Source organism: Urocitellus parryii, chromosome 9 (assembly GCF_045843805.1).
Source record: "Urocitellus parryii isolate mUroPar1 chromosome 9, mUroPar1.hap1, whole genome shotgun sequence".
NCBI lineage: Eukaryota > Metazoa > Chordata > Mammalia > Rodentia > Sciuridae > Urocitellus > Urocitellus parryii.
The window spans coordinates 22839471-22855270 of record NC_135539.1 but is presented as its reverse complement, the minus strand read 5'-3'; the positions used below and the strand labels follow the sequence as shown (position 1 = coordinate 22855270).

The 15800-nt window shown below is 42.8% G+C and overlaps 1 protein-coding gene across 1 annotated transcript in view; it reads right to left on the bottom strand.

Annotated features, from left to right (window-relative positions):
* Positions 1-15543, bottom strand: part of Tmem248 (transmembrane protein 248) — a 30125-nt gene extending 14582 nt beyond the window's left edge. The window contains exon 1 of the mRNA XM_026400325.2: positions 15317-15543. The gene's annotated coding sequence lies outside the window, so the exon portion shown is untranslated. The remainder of the gene's footprint in view (positions 1-15316) is intronic.
* Positions 15544-15800: the final 257 nt, after the last annotated feature.

Below are 15800 nucleotides of genomic sequence, written 5' to 3'. Positions count from 1 at the left end.
AAACATTTTTATCACTCCCTAAAGAAACTCCATACCCTTTACAGCAATCCACATTTCCTTTAGCCCTGAAGCAACCACTAATGATGCTCCTCATCTCTCTAGATTTGCCCATTCATTTCAAATAAATACAATTAGACTTCACTTAGACTAATGTTTTCAAGGTTCATCCATGTTGTAGTACACGATACTGTATTCCTTTATTGCCAAAAATATTCCACTGAACAAGATCTCTAACTTGTACATGTTTTATTTATCCATTCATTAGATGGTGAATGTCTGGGTTTCCACTTTTTAGCTAGTGTAAATAATCCTATGAACATGTATGAAGGTTTTTGTGGGGACAGGTTTTCATTTCTCTTGGCTACAAACCTAGAAGTGCCACTGCAGGGTCTATTTAATCTTCTGAGGAACTGCCAGGCTCTTTTCCAAAGCAGTTGCACTATTTTGCATTTCACTAGCAGTGTAAAAATGTTCCAATTTCTCCACAGTGTTGCCAACACTCATTATCTGTTGTTTATTATAACAATCCTACTGTACACAAGGTGGTATCTCACTTCAATTTGACTTGCATTTCCTCGATTGATAGTTCTTGACTTTAACGTATTTAAATCTATCACCTATTTCCTTTCATGATTGTGTATGTATGAATTATTTGGGAATCCCTTCCCAATACTATCACCATAAAGACTTTTTCATTTTCTTCTATGAATTTTATAGTTCTCTTTACTTTCAGTCTTTCCTCTACTTGGAATTAGTTTGGAAAGCCTGAAACCAGCTCTCTACTTTATAATCTTGCTCCGTTCGGGCGGCCAATTGCCCAGCCCATTTACTGAACTGCTCACCCTTTCCTGGTGGGTTTACAATACCACATCTCTCACACAGCAAGCTTGCATGTGTACCTAGGTTTGTTTCTAGGCTTCTATTGTTTGTTTCATCACTGTCTCTCTCTCCCCCTACCTTAGTACCACGCAGCTTTAAATTTTGCTATCAACCACAAGAAGTCTACCATTTATTGTTATTATTCAAAATGGTCCTGGCTAGCCAGGTGTGGTGGTGCATGCTTGTTATTCCCAGCAATTCTGGAAGCCGAGGCAGGAGGATCAACTTCAAGGCCAGACTCAGCAACTTACTGAAATCCTGTCTCAAAATTTAAAAGAAAAAGGGCTGAGGGTATAGCTCAGTGGAAAGCACCAAAACTCCAGCACCGCCCCCCACCCCAAAAGAAACAGTTGTGGTGGCTATTCTCTGCTCTTCAATCTCCCATGTGAATTTTAGGTTCCAATTACAAGTTCCCAGAAATTCCTGCTAAGATTTAAGTGGAAATTAAAGTAAATTCACTAATTCGGGAAGTCTTTATAATATTGTAATTTCCTAAGCGATGAATGTGGTATTTCCCTCCATTATTTGGGTCTACTTTTCTTGTTCTTTCTTTTCTTTCTTTCTTTTCTTTTTTTTTTTTTTTTTTTGGTACCAGGGATTGAACTCAGGGGTATTTGACCACTGAGCCACATCCCCAGCCCCATTTTGTATTTTTATTTAGAGACAGGGTTCTCACTGAGTTGCTTAGTGCCTCACTTTTTGCTGAGGCTAGCTATGAAATAGCGATCCTCCTGCCTTAGCCTCCTGAGGCTCTGGGATTACTGGCATGCGCCACCATACCTGGCCTACTTTTCTTTTTCAATAATTTTTAAAAACTTTCTCTGGTGGCACATATTTGTTCCCCAGCATCACATAAAAATAAACAAAGATTTAAAAAACAATCAAACAAACAAAAAAACTTTCTCTGGTGGGTGAGAGGGCTGGGCATGTAACTCAATGGCAGAATACATGCTCAGCATGCCCAAAGCCCTGAGTTCAAACACCAGCACCACTTGTAAAAACTTTCTTGAAAGTTCATTATTTATCTTGTCAGATTCAAAGACATACTAACTCATCTGGCTACTGCTGGAGGTATCCTCTAGCAATTACAATGACTATTGTTATTGAGTTTATACAAATGAAAAAGACTTTTACATCCTGATCTTGATGTCAGGCTCTGCTGAATATTTTAAATTCTAACCAGCCTGTTTGTGCCTTCACTTGAGTTTTCTATATAGATAATCATACCACTTGTAAACAAAAGTATGATCTTCCTTTCCAACCTTTTATCAATTTTGTTCTTTTTTTATTACTAGGATTAGTACCTTCAATGAAATGATGAATAGAAGTGGCAATAATAGGAATTCTTGCCTCATTCCTGGCTTTACAGAAAATGTTTATAAACTTCACTGCTGGGGATATAGCTCAGTTGGTAGAGTGCTTGCCCTGCATGAACAAGGTCCTGGGTTTGATCCCCAGCTCCACATCTATAGATATCCATCTATAGATAGATAGATAGATAGATAGATAGATAGATAAGGGGTTTGTTATGTTTCTACTGGAAATCTCTCACCTTCTGTTCCAAGTTTGCAAAGAAATGTTTATTGTAAATATCATTTTAATTTTGGTGCCAGGGATTGAAACCACAGCCTTTTGCATGTTAAGCATGTACTCCAGCAACGTGCTTACACCCCCTAGCCAAGTGCTAGACTTTATGAATGCTTCATCTGCAATTTTCCAAGCAATCAATTTTCCTCCTTTAATCTCTTAACATGAACTGGTTGATCTTTTTCATGTTGACTAATATTTGCACTCATTACATGAGTTTAATGAGCTTTTTTTTTTTTTTTGTAGAGGCTCTTTTACTCTGGCACTGGAGGTTAAATCCAGAGCCTTGTGCTTGAAAAATCCCAGCTCCTGGTAATGATTTTTTTAAAACTACACTAATGATATGTTTGCTAAATTTTCTATTCTAAATTTTCATGTCCATTCATAAGTGAGATAAGAAAATTATAGGCCCCTACCATATTCTCTGTATTTAATCACTTTCTAGAGCATTGTGAATAAGTTACACACTTCTATATCTTAAGAAATTAGATAGACGTTGGCCAGAAAAATCATCTGAGTTTGCCAAGTTTTTGTTTGGTTTAGTATTTTGGTAGGGTTAACTTCATCATGTTTTTTAATGGCTATAAATCTGTTTCTACTTCTATGGAGTCAATTTTGACGATATATTATTCTAACAAATTAACCACTTTATGTTGGTTGTTAAACTTTATGGCACAGAATCAATTTGTGATTTGCTCAATTTTTAATGTATTTGTAGTTATATTTTCTTCAGTGCGTGTTTTTCGTGCTCACCTTCTCTTTTCTATGAACCTTTCCAGAACTTTGTCATATTCATGTTTAAAAAAAAACAGTATTTGTTTTTAGAGATTGTATCTGGACCACTTTTTTGTTTTCTAGTTTCAATAATTTCCATACTTTTCTTTCCTGTGGTACTAGAGCTTGAACCTAGGGCCTCAAACACACATACTAGTCAAACACTCTACCACTGAGCTACAACCCCAGCCCTACATATTTTTTATTATTTTCCTTCATCAGCTTTCTTTGGATTTACTCAGTTGAGTTTTTCTAACTCGGTCAACTGGAGTCTCAATTTGTATTTTTTAAATTTTCTTTGTTAGTAAACATAATATAAATTTCATAATATAAATTGCCCTACATGTCCCCTCCTGTAGCTGTATTCCTTTCTCCCACCTCTTCTACCAATATAACCCAACAGTACATACTGTTGTTTTTCTTCCAAAAAGCATACTTCAGAGCCACCCACAGACTAACACCTGAGCATTCCTCACAGCCCTGATACCTCTACTCAAAGTTCCCAGAGTACCTCTGTTTACATGATCTCCACATCCCAGTTCCCTGAGTACCTCTGTACCCACAGGATCTCCACATCCAGGTTCCCTGAGTACCTCTGTACCCACAGGAACTCCACATCCAAGTTCCCTGAGTACCTCTGTACCCATAGGATCTCCACATCTAGGTTCCCTGAGTACCTCTGTACCCACAGGATCTCCATATCCAGGTTCCCTGAGTGCTGTACCCATAGGATCTCCACATCCAAGTTCCCTGAGTACCTCTGTACCCATAGGATCTCCACATCTAGGTTCCCTGAGTACCTCTGTACCCACAGGAACTCCACATCCAAGTTCCCTGAGTGCTGTACCCATAGGGTCTCCACATCCAAGTTCCCTGAGTACCTCTGTACCCACAGGAACTCCACATCCAAGTTCCCTGAGTACCTCTGTACCCACAGGATCTCCACATCCCGGTTCCCTGAGTACCTCTGTACCCACAGGATCTCCACATCCCGGTTCCCTGAGTACCTCTGTACCCACAGGATCTCCACATCCATGTTCTCTGGGTACCTTGTACCCACAGGATCTCATGTCCAAATAAACATGTCTGCCTTCTAACCACCCTGACTCTTCCTATGTTCTCCATTTCAGTCCAATCCTCAGAAAACACCCTAGACTTCTGCCTCATCATCTGTATTCTAGCAATTACTGAATGCTAACAAGTCTATTTCTTTAACATTCCTTTCTGAACTTGCTTTTTTTAAAAAATAATTATGTCTTTTTAGTTATTGGCGGACACAACATCTTTGTTTGTACGTGGTGCTGAGGATCGAACCCGGGCCGCACGCATGCCAGGCGAGCGCACTACCGCTTGAGCCATATCCCCAGCCCCTGAACTTGCTTTTTATTTCGTTCTGCAATTCATCCTTTTTGTGACTCTAAAAGTTTAAACTGGATCTGTCACTTGTCAAATAATCCAGTCTCACGCTACTGTCAAGAGTAACTTTTCCAAATGCAAATCTAATCATGTTCCTGCTGAAATCAGGAACCAAAAGATCTAAGTCCACTTAGAATGGCAGTCCACCATGAGCTAGGTCTTGTCTACTTCTCAATATACCGTATTCCACCTGCTTGCAATTCCCAGAACATACTGGACAAAGCTATACCTTGAAGCTTTTAAGTCCACTGGTTCTCTCAACTTTCATGAATGACATCCCTTTCATCCTCTCCCAAGACTCAATGGTTACCTTCTCTATGGAACTGTTTCAGGCCCCTCCCAGCAACCCCTTGGAGAAAAGTGACCATTTTGACTTTTAAACACCCACTATGCTTGTAAAATTTCTTGCGCAAGCCTGAGACATCTGACTGCTGTTGCCCATGTCAGTCTACCTTCCCAACCAAGCCGTCAGCCTTGTCTCTGCACCTCAATATCTTGACATAAAACAGACAAGTGAGGAGGGAGGGAAGGGGAAAGGCTACCGATGGGTACTAAGTTATAGTCAGACATAAGCAAGTAAATAACTATGTGACAACAACGTACTACATATTTCAAAAGGCTAAAGGAAGGATTTTGAACATTTTATCATAAAGAAACTATGAATGTTTGAAGAGATTTATCTGATTTAAACATTACACAAAGCATACATGTTCTGAATCATCACATTACCTCATTAATGTGCATGACTTTTACATTTTTATGTACCAGTTAAAGAATTAATTAAATTTTAAAAATAGGTAATTTTCTGGATGTGGTGGTGCACACCTGTTATCCCAGAAACTCTGGGCTAAGACAGGACAATCACAAGTTTGAGTCCCGCCTCAGCACCTTAGTGTCACCCTGTCTCAAAATTTTAAAAAAATGAAAAAGGACTGGGGTTTCAGTTCAGTGATAAAGCACCCCTTGGTTAAATCCCCAGTACCACAAAAAATATATATTTTTAAATAAAAATAAAATAAATTTAAAATAGGTGATCAGGGCTGTGGAGAAAGAGCTCTTGCCTAACACATACAAAGCACTCGGCTTCCTGTCCAATACTGGCCCCCCACAAAAAAATTTAAAAAGAGAATAAAGGAAAAAAAAGGAAATGAAAAAGTCTGATTTTAAAATAAATAAATAAATAAATAAATAATTTTTAAAATATAGCCAGAGGCACCGGGGTTGTGATTCAGTGGTAAAGTGCTTGCCTAGGATGCATGAGGCACTGGGCTGGATCCTCAGCACCACGTAAACTAAATAAATAAAATAAAGGTATTGTGTCCATCTATAATTAAAAAATATATCGGGGGGGGGGGGACACACACAGCTGGGTATGGTAGAACACACTTATAATCTCAGGAGTCTGAGACAGTAGGATCACAAGTTCAAGGCCAGCCCCAGTAAACTTAGTAAGGCCCCAAGTGACTTAGTAACACCCTGTCTCAAAAAATAAAAAGGGCTGGGAATGTGACTCTGGTTAAATCCCCAATAACCTCCGACACAAAAAAAGCAAGTGCATTAAATGAATCAAATAAGTCGAGGCTTAAAATAAACTTACAAGAAAAATCTAGAAATGACATTAGTTAGATTAAAATTAACCTGAGAAACAAAAACACATCAACAGTAAATTAAAGATTCAATTTACTAAAAATAAAATACAACAAAACCCGAAAAAGGATCCATTCAATACCTGAAGCTATAATTACGAAACATTAAGGAAAAAACAGAATTAAAACTGGGGGTATGATTCAGTGGTGCACTTGCCAGGATGTGGGAGGCCTGGTTCCATCCCCACCACCTTGAAAACAAACAAACAAAATAAAAACCATTTCCACAGCAGTTGCAAAGGTACAGGCCTGCAGTCCAGTCAAAGAGGCAGAAATAGGGGAGAGATGGCTTGGGCCCAAGGATCTGAGGCCAACCTGAGCAAGACCCTCACTATTAAAAAGGGGGAAAAAAATCACTTCTAGAGAGAACTTAGTCATTACAACCATGTCACATCAAATGTTAAACACTGAGGGTCTGGGACTGTGGCTCAGTGGTGGAGCACTTGCCTAGCATGTGTGAGGCCCTGGGTTCAATCCTCAGCACCACATAAAAAAATAAGTAAAACAAATAAATAAAGATATTATGTCCATCTACAACTAAAAATACTTTTTAAAAATTTAAACACTGAGCTACATCAACCTAAATATACACAAGTTAGCTAATGTTGTGAAACCATTTTAATGTGGGGAAATTTTCCAGAATAGGCCAACGGTAGTCATCAAACAGGCAAAAGCATTTTCCAATAAAAACTATTAATATTCCAAATAGTTTAGAAACTTAAAATTCCTTTCTACTATTCACAGGCATTTTCAGACAAGAAATTAATAAAGGTTAAATAAATTTATTTTCCCTGCTAATAGTTACAAGAAAGCTACTGTAATCTTTGCAATAGTAAATGCCACTTTTAATTAAAGAATAAACTGTTTTGTTTGAGGAAAATAAAGAAAAGGAAAAGTACTCTTTCTGACCCTTTCCCTAAATTAATTCCAACTCCAATTAGAGTCCTGGAACTCACCAGGAAGGAGAAAAATTACCAAGGCTGAGAGCTGCCTCTGAAAAGTCCAGAGACTCAAGGTTCACAATGCAGTGCAAAGGCAGTTCACAAGCACAGCCAGCCTGGGACTGAAGTCCCCCAATGCATACCAAGAGCACTGAGACTAGCTCAGTGACAACACTGCATGCCATACAGGGACTAAGGCCAGTGAAAATACTAGGACTGTCCTAAAGATGCCCCAAGGAACCCACAAGTTACAGGAGCATAAATCATCTGCAAGGGCACAGGGGAGGGTGTGTGAACCACCTCTGGAAACCACCGGGCCATACATATCAACAGTTAAACCTGGCACACTTTTACCCCTGAATTTCTAAGAACTCAGCCTGCAAAACACCCACTCCTGAAAACAGATGCTTACCTTAGTAAGAGCATTTAAAGGAGTGAAAAGTGGAAACTGGATATTCAATGACAGCAGGCGACTGGTTACATAAAATATGAAGGAAGAAACAAGGCAGCCTTTAAAAACACAGGACCTGAAGCAACATACAGTTCTCCTTTGTCCCTTTCGAGGTTGCAGGACCCCACTAGCACTGGCCACCAAAACCAGCAGAGGCTCAAGTCCCTCAGATAAAATAGTGTAGTATTTGCATATAACCTAGTGATATGCCTATAAATTTTAAATCATCTCTAGATTATTAATAATGCCTAAGACAATATCTGTGCTATGTAAATATTAGTTATTCTGTATTGTTTAAGGAATAGTAATGTGAAAAAAAAAAGCCTGTATATGTTGAGATTCTACAAGAAGTGAAGCTATTTCAGGTTTTTGAAGAATGTTCCTGAGCAAGCACACATATGGAAAAAAGACAACATACTCTCAAATGTAAACACTGGTGGCTCTCTCGCTGGTGGGACAGCATGTACCTTTCTTCTTCCTAAAAAAATTTTAATCACAAATCTGCATTTCCATCCTAGTAGTTTTTTATTTTTGTGCTATTGGTGATCAAATCTATACATGCTAGGCAAACATGATACCACTGACCTACAACCCTAGCCTCATTTCTAATAATTTCAACAATAAAATTTATAAATATGATCATCATTAATCCACTGATCTAGTGAGTGATCAAAATAAAACATTAAATTTTAACTCCATTCATTTTCTTCATTAATGAAGACAATAAATAGGAAAGAAAAAAAAAAGTAGAACTTTTATTAAAGCCAGATGCAATGGCACCCACCTATAATCCCAGCTACTGGGGAGGATGAGGGATTGAGGATCCCAGGCGAGCCTGGGCAACTCTGTGAGACCCTGTCTCAAAATAAAAAATAAAAAGGGTTGGGATAGCCAGGTTAGGTGGTACATGCTTGTAATCTCAACAGCTTGGGAGGGTGAGGCAGGAGGATCACAAGTTCAAGGCCAGCCTTAGCAACTCAGTGAGGCTCTAAGCAACTTAGTGAGACCCAATCTCAAAAATAAAAAGAGCTAGGGACGTGGCTCAGTGCAAAGTACCTCTGGGTTCAATACCCAGTACCCTAAATAAATAAATAGGCTGGGAAGGTAGCTCAGTGTAAAAGTGCCACAAAAAAAAAAAAAAAAAAAACAGAACTCAAAGGAATGATTTCTTTAAATACCCTAGAAAACAGAAAACAAGACTGTCTTCCAACCAGTCCTGGTGCCAAGAAAGGTGACCCTTAATTTGCAGCAACTGCATTTAGAGGGCTCAGAGTGACCTGTACTTTGAGGAGAAGCCTAAGTACAAAGTGAGAAGGTGCATTCAGAGGCAGCGTCCCCAGACCAGGAAGCACACTGCTCTCCAGACAGGCCTGGGCTTCTCCATTGGAGCAAAAGAAAAGGACAGAGGAGGACAAGGAAAGAAGGGAGACCATGCGCCAAAAGGTGCCCAGGACGGGGAGGTGTCCTGTAAGGCCAGGGAGAAGAGTTCCCAGCCAAAGTTTCCAGAGGTACCAGACAAAGGCTATGAGGTGAACTACTACTGAGAATACAAGAAGAAAAGATTCCTGCACCTCTCTGTTCCTTCAAAAGTACTCAGTGGGCCAGGTGAAGTGGCGCACACCTGTGATCCCTGCGGCTTGGGAGGCTGAGGCAGGAGGATTGTAAGTTCAAAGCCAGCCTCAGCTAAGCAATTCAGTGAGACCCTGTTTCTAAATAAAATACAAAATAGAGCTGGGAATGTGGCTCAGGGGTTGTTGAGTGTCCCTGAATTCAATCCTGGTATCACCCCCAAAAAAAGTAATCAGTAGGGGTACAACATGGAAATGCAAAGCTCTGGGTTCAATCTCCAGTACTGGAAAATACACAAATAAATATAAATAAAAATAATCAAGTGAAATAAAAAGTACTCAGGGAAAATTGAGCTCTGCACCTGGCAAGATCCTGGTAGTCTCTGGTATTCTCTGGCAGGGAAGAATCCAATAATAAAAAGATAAGAACGGCATGGGAAACTGAGGCAACAGCTAAATGCCATGGTTCAGATGGAAGGATGGTGGGTGTGAGGAGCTGACTTTTTAAGTAAGGAAACACAGTTGCATGGAGGAAAGGAGTAGTCAACGAGGAGAGGCCGCCAAGGGGGGGTCAGTGGAGAAAAACTTCTGCAACCTGCTTGCAGCACTTTATTAGAAAGGAAGCAAATGCTCATTCATTATAGGCCTTTCATTCTTCTCCCTCCCTCTCTCCCAAACCCAAGCACTTTCAAGTGTATCACATGGTTACTTGTCAAAAGTTTGAACTAGTTTTATTCTAGTTTTAAACTAAAATCCTTGGAGAGGGATTCTATGCTTCCAGACAATACTCCTACTTTTATATTTGACCCAATTTGTTTTCATTTAAGACACATTAAACCTCTACCTGTGACCCAGACCAGAAAGTTCACTTCACTTGAAAAACAAAACCACCATTCAACTTCAACTAGACTTCCGAACTCGGGTTGAATGGGAAATTACTTAAAGTTCTCCTTTAACAGTCATGTCTCAGAGAAGCTGGGAGTTGGGTTGGGGAGGGGGCACAGGGAGAAAGTGGGTGAGGCAAGCCTGCTGTATAAGCACATCAAGAAACACACTGGTCTTGTCCTGAGAACAGCAGGAAGTCACTTTGATGTGGGAGAACGGCTCATTTTGATACAAAAATTAAAATTAAGGCACAAAAGTGGACCTGGATTTGATTCCCAGCACTACACACACACACACACACACACACACACACACACACACACAAATTTATATTTCTCAAATATCCAAAGGACCTCAAGGCCAAGGGTTGCAAACGCTGAGTCAAACAAACAACAGTAATGGATGTAACAGCAGATCATCCAAGCTGCACCAACCTAAGGGCACTTCCTGGCATCCTGTGCCAGTCCAAGCACCCAAGCACCAAGAGCCAGCAATAGTTACCTTCCTCCCTCCCCATCATGAAGCAGGGAGTGCAGGCAGAACAGACCTTCCAAGGGACAAGTGGGAAGCAAAGAAGACCAAGAGAACCCTGAGGCCTCCAGTAACCTCTGAAGTGCCAAGTACAAAGCCTGCTTTGGAGTTCTAGCCACCCTGCGGAGCACCTGACACACAAAATCGCACTCCCCTGGGCCCTCCCTCCTCATTCTCCTTCAAAAGCTGATGTTCAAGCTGGGACTTCTGTTCAAGGGTGACACATACCTGTGCCCCACACTCATTCATGCCCATGCTAGATCCCCTAACTTCCAGATCCAACATCCAGCTTCAGGAACTCAGATGACCCACAGTTAACCAAACCAACAAGACCAAAACACTACAAGCTGCCTAACAGTTTCCTCCTCCTCCTGAAAGATGTCCACCAGTACACTCTCTCATTAAAGCCCAGTGGCTTCCATCTCTTAAATGACTCTCAAAAGCATCTCTCTGCCCCACTGATGCTGTTTTCCTCAGTCAGACTGAACTGCAGATGCATCCTGCTGGTGTCCCTCATTTCCTTGATGCTGTCTGGGCACTCCTCCCACCTCAAACAGTCCCCGCACTAAGACGGTGCTTGATAATGTTAGCAGTATTGCCTGCTTTTATGGAGAGAGACACTGTTCTAGAGTTTTGCACATACTCTACGAGATTCTTAAATGCATTTTAGAGGTGAGGCAATTAAGGCATGAAGAGTTTGTTCACTTGCCCAATGCCACAGTCAGTGAACCTGGTTTAAATCCACTGGGCCCCTAGAGCCCGTGTTTTAACCATTAAGTTCTACTGCTGCCTAACAGATGGGATCGGTTTGCGTGAAGAGTTGACCTCATCAAATGAGATAGAGGTAAAAAAGCATCCACACAATTTTGCAGTCAAGACATCAACAATAACGTAAAAAAAAAAAAAATCTTTCACTGGAATGACAGAAGCAGAAAACAGATTAGGAAGGGCTAAGGAGGGACAAAATAACATTCCTAATATACCAGGCACGCTTCCAAGTACTTAACATACAAATTTTTTAATCTTCCCAACATTGCTAGGTAGAAATTACTATCCTCATTTTACAGAAGAGGAAACTCAATCAAAAGAGGCTGAGTAATTTGTACAAGGTCACACTGCAAATAAACAGCAGAGATGGATTCTGACTTGTTGTCCGACCCCAGAAGCCGTACCATCAATCACAACACCAGGGTTGATAAGAGTCAAATGCCAAATTGAAAAACAAACCAATTTCACAGATCACAGACACACACTATATAGTTTAGCATGGACTTCAATAAAAGTGCAATTAAATAAACTGTTTTGAAGTCTGAAATGTTCCATCAAGGCATACCTCATGAGAGCATAAAGCACTCTCTTCTGCCAGTGGTTTCTTGCGTCTCACTCAGATAAGGTTTGTAAACTCTTGGTAAACTTGTGATAATTCAAAGTGATCAAAAGAGAAATTATGGGGCTGGGGATGTGGCTCAAGCGGTAGCTCGCTCGCCTGGCATGCATGCGGCCCGGGTTCGATCCTCAGCACCACATACCAACAAAGATGTTGTGTCCACCGAGAACTAAAAAATAAATATTAAAAATTCTCTCTCTCTCTCTCTCTCTCTCTCTCTCTCTCTCTCTCTCTCTCTCTCTCCCCTCTCTCACTCTCTCTTTAAAAAAAAAAAAAAAAGAGAAATTATAACCAAAGGCATAAAGCTGAAATTCTGTGGCTAAATGTTTAGACAACAGTATTCTCATAAAGACAAAATGAAAGGACACAGTCTACAACCATTTATTTTCAAATTTCAGATTTTAGCTGGATTTTTACTCACATTTAATGTACTTATGATTCCATTTTTAAGTACATGACATGAAACCATGGCAACTTCCAACATGTGCTTCTCTTATTTTTAAAAAAGTAAATTCACCATAGTTCCAAGACCAAAAAAATAACTTATTTATTTTTTAACTAGCTGACCATCTTAAACAAAATTAGAAGTATTCCTATACTAAAAATCAATGTTTTGGGGCTTTACTAACATATATTTAAGAAAATAAGTTATGAGAGATGCTGAGATTAGATGAATGCTCCAGGCTCAATAGAAAATCTTATAACATTAAAACTCAGTGTAAATATCAGGAAATATTTTGAAAATGATACTTGTAATCAAAAGCACAAAAGCCCAACTGGCAAATAGCCATGCTTCAAAGACTGCCATGTGGCTCCAGGATTACACTCAGGTAGAAAATTACACAGAGAGCTACAGATCTTTGTAAAACTATTTTAATCTGGGCAAGACAACTTAAGGATTTCCAAGTTTACCCAAATAAACCCTACACATTCAGGTTGTTAAAAAGTCTCTTTTTAACGCCCTCTTACAAGATAATGGAATTCTGTAGCATATAAATACTGAAAAACCTTCCACAGAGCCATCACTCTTGTAGTGTGTTATACGTGTCCCCCAGCAGGACCATTTTTTCAGATGTTTGTAATGAGGAAAAGCTAGAACACGAGTGGAGAAGGAGGAAGAGTGGAAAACAGCATCAAACAGGGAAAGTGGAGCATTTCTGAGTGTGCTTAAAGAAAGCTGAGCCTGAAGCCAGTGAGACCCTGAGATCAATCATGTTCCAAAGTTAGCAACCTGGTATTCTGTCTGAATGGCTTCAAAAGTTCTTCAACAGCACCGAGTAAGAGAAACAAACAGACTCTCTGTGAAGTGGGCAAGATGCCACTACAAACACTCAGGAACCAGGGGCAGTGGCACCATCTGTAGCCCAGCAGCTTGGGAGGCTGAGGTAGGAGGATCCCAAGTTCAAAGTCAGTTTTAGCAACTTAGCAAAACCCTCAGCAACCTGATGAGACTCTGTCTCAAAATAAAAATAAAAAGGGCTGGGTTATGGCTCAGTGGTTAAATACTCCTGGGTTAAATTCCCAGTGCCCCCTCCCCCACAAAACAAATTGAAAAGAAAAACTCAGGAGACAGCTAAAGGACTTACATTTGTCATTTGGCCACAGCTGTTTAGACCATATTAGAACCCTGCTCCTGCAGATTACTCATGGGCACTGAAACACTCACAGACACCAAATTTAATTTCCCAGTGGTTAATACCAGACAGGAATGACAATCAGCATCTTTTACTGTCCTTAAAATAAGTTAAACACTGCTTTTTGCCATAGACTGCCTAATAAAATAAGACTTATCAAATGAAAACAACTCTTTATAACCAAGTAATCAACCAGAAATGGGGCTGGGGCTGTAGCTCAATGGCAGAGTGCTTGCCTAGCATGCATGAGGCACTGGGTTCAATCCTCAGCATCACATAAAAATAAAAAATAAAATAAAACATTCTGACCATCTGTAACTACAAAAGAAAGAAACAAACAAACAAACAAAAAAAACCCAACCGGAAACCAGTAGTTAATATTTGCTTCTGTCTCTAACATTTAACCCTAACCAGCTGCCTCTGCCAACACTGTGAGGCACCTATTGCCACAAACTAGGATGCTCTGTCACAAACTGACTGCACTTTTTCATTTTCCCAGCTAATTTTCAATGACCCAAATCCTCCAGATCTTTCTAGGTCCACCTGAAAGGTCACTTTTATTAAGTTTTTCCTGAACCTAACAAAATCCCTAACAGCAGTTACAGCCCTATGCCATCTCGGTCCCGCCACATTTTATAGCTTATTGCTTCCTTGCAGACAGAAATTGTATTTACATTTCGCTAGCTCTTTCCTCCATGGTGCACCTGCTTCTGGAGCCCAAAAGCAGAATAATGAGCATCTGGTGACCTTAGTACCCCGATTCCAGTCTACCTGGACAGAAATCCTAGCAGGCCCTTTACTACAACGTCAGCATACCACGTCCTAGTTCCTGGGACGTAAGCCACTCAGAGTCACCAAGTGGGTCTCGGTGTGCAGCAGGCCTGTTTCTTCCCAGAATTCTCAGACGAGGATGTAGAAAGCACTCCAGCCTGCTAAACACTGACGCTGCACTCACCGACGACCGGCGTGCGGACGCCCAGCCCCTCGCAGTCCAAAGGGGCACCGCGGGCACAGACGGGCGGAGGCTCACCCCCGCCCGGGAGATGATCTTCCCACTCCCCGCGGAGGCTCCCCGGGGCCGGAGCGCAGCAGTCGGGCGGGGCTTCGAGGCAGCCCCCTTGGTCACCCGCGAGGGCGGAACCTGCTAATGGAGATTTCCTCCGACCAAAGCCGCTCCGCAGCACCGCAGGCCCGGCCGCACGCTCCACGGCGCCCGACCGTGCAGACAACCCGCGAGAACAGAGCCGGAGCCGCCCACCCAGGACCGGCGTCTGCACACGCCGCGCCAAGCGCCCCTCCCCTCCCACGGGCGTCCAGCCTGCAAACGGCGGCGCCTCAGGCGCCACCGGAGTCAAAGCCGGCGACCTGCCGGGGCCCGGTCCTCCCTACGGCGCCTCATCGCCCCCTCTCCCCACTCGGCTCGGCCCGCCCGGCCTCCAGGTCCCGTCGAGCTCACCGTCTCCAGCCTCCCTGCCTCCCCCGGCCCCTCGCCTCGCTCCTGGCCCTCCCGGTCTCCCTGCCCGGGCCCGCTGCCTTCCAGGCCTCCCCTCTCCCTTCCGACAGACCCGGCCTCTCTCTCCGCCCTCTCCGTCCTCCCTCCCGACCCTGTCGGCTCACCCTCCCGCGGGCCGGCGGCTGGGCGGGCGCCCCGGCCGCGCGGGGCTCACAGGCGGCGGCGCGCGGCGGGCCCGCGGTCTCCCGGCACCATTCTCCCCGCCGCGCCGCGCCGCGAGGACAAGAGCCCAGCCAGCTCCCGCCGCCGCAGTCGGCTCCTCACGGGTTCCAGCCGCCGCGGTTTCCGGGTGAAAAACACCCACGCCACTGCCAGCGCTGCGTGACCCCCGACGCAGACGTAGACGGCGGCGCGGCCAGGACAAGCTTCCTCGGAACCTGGCTTGGGGCCCCGCCTCCCGGCAGGGTGCACCCCTAGGAGCCTGCGTGGCATACGCTCGCGGACCCACGCGAGGGCGTCGTGCGCGTGCACAGTGCGTTGGCGTGAAGTACGCAAAAGTGTGTGCGCGCACGTAGCGACTCAGTTCCTGCGCGCCTTCGGGGTGTGCTGAACGGTTCTGGTGCAGGGGACCGGGCCGTGCGCGCGGGC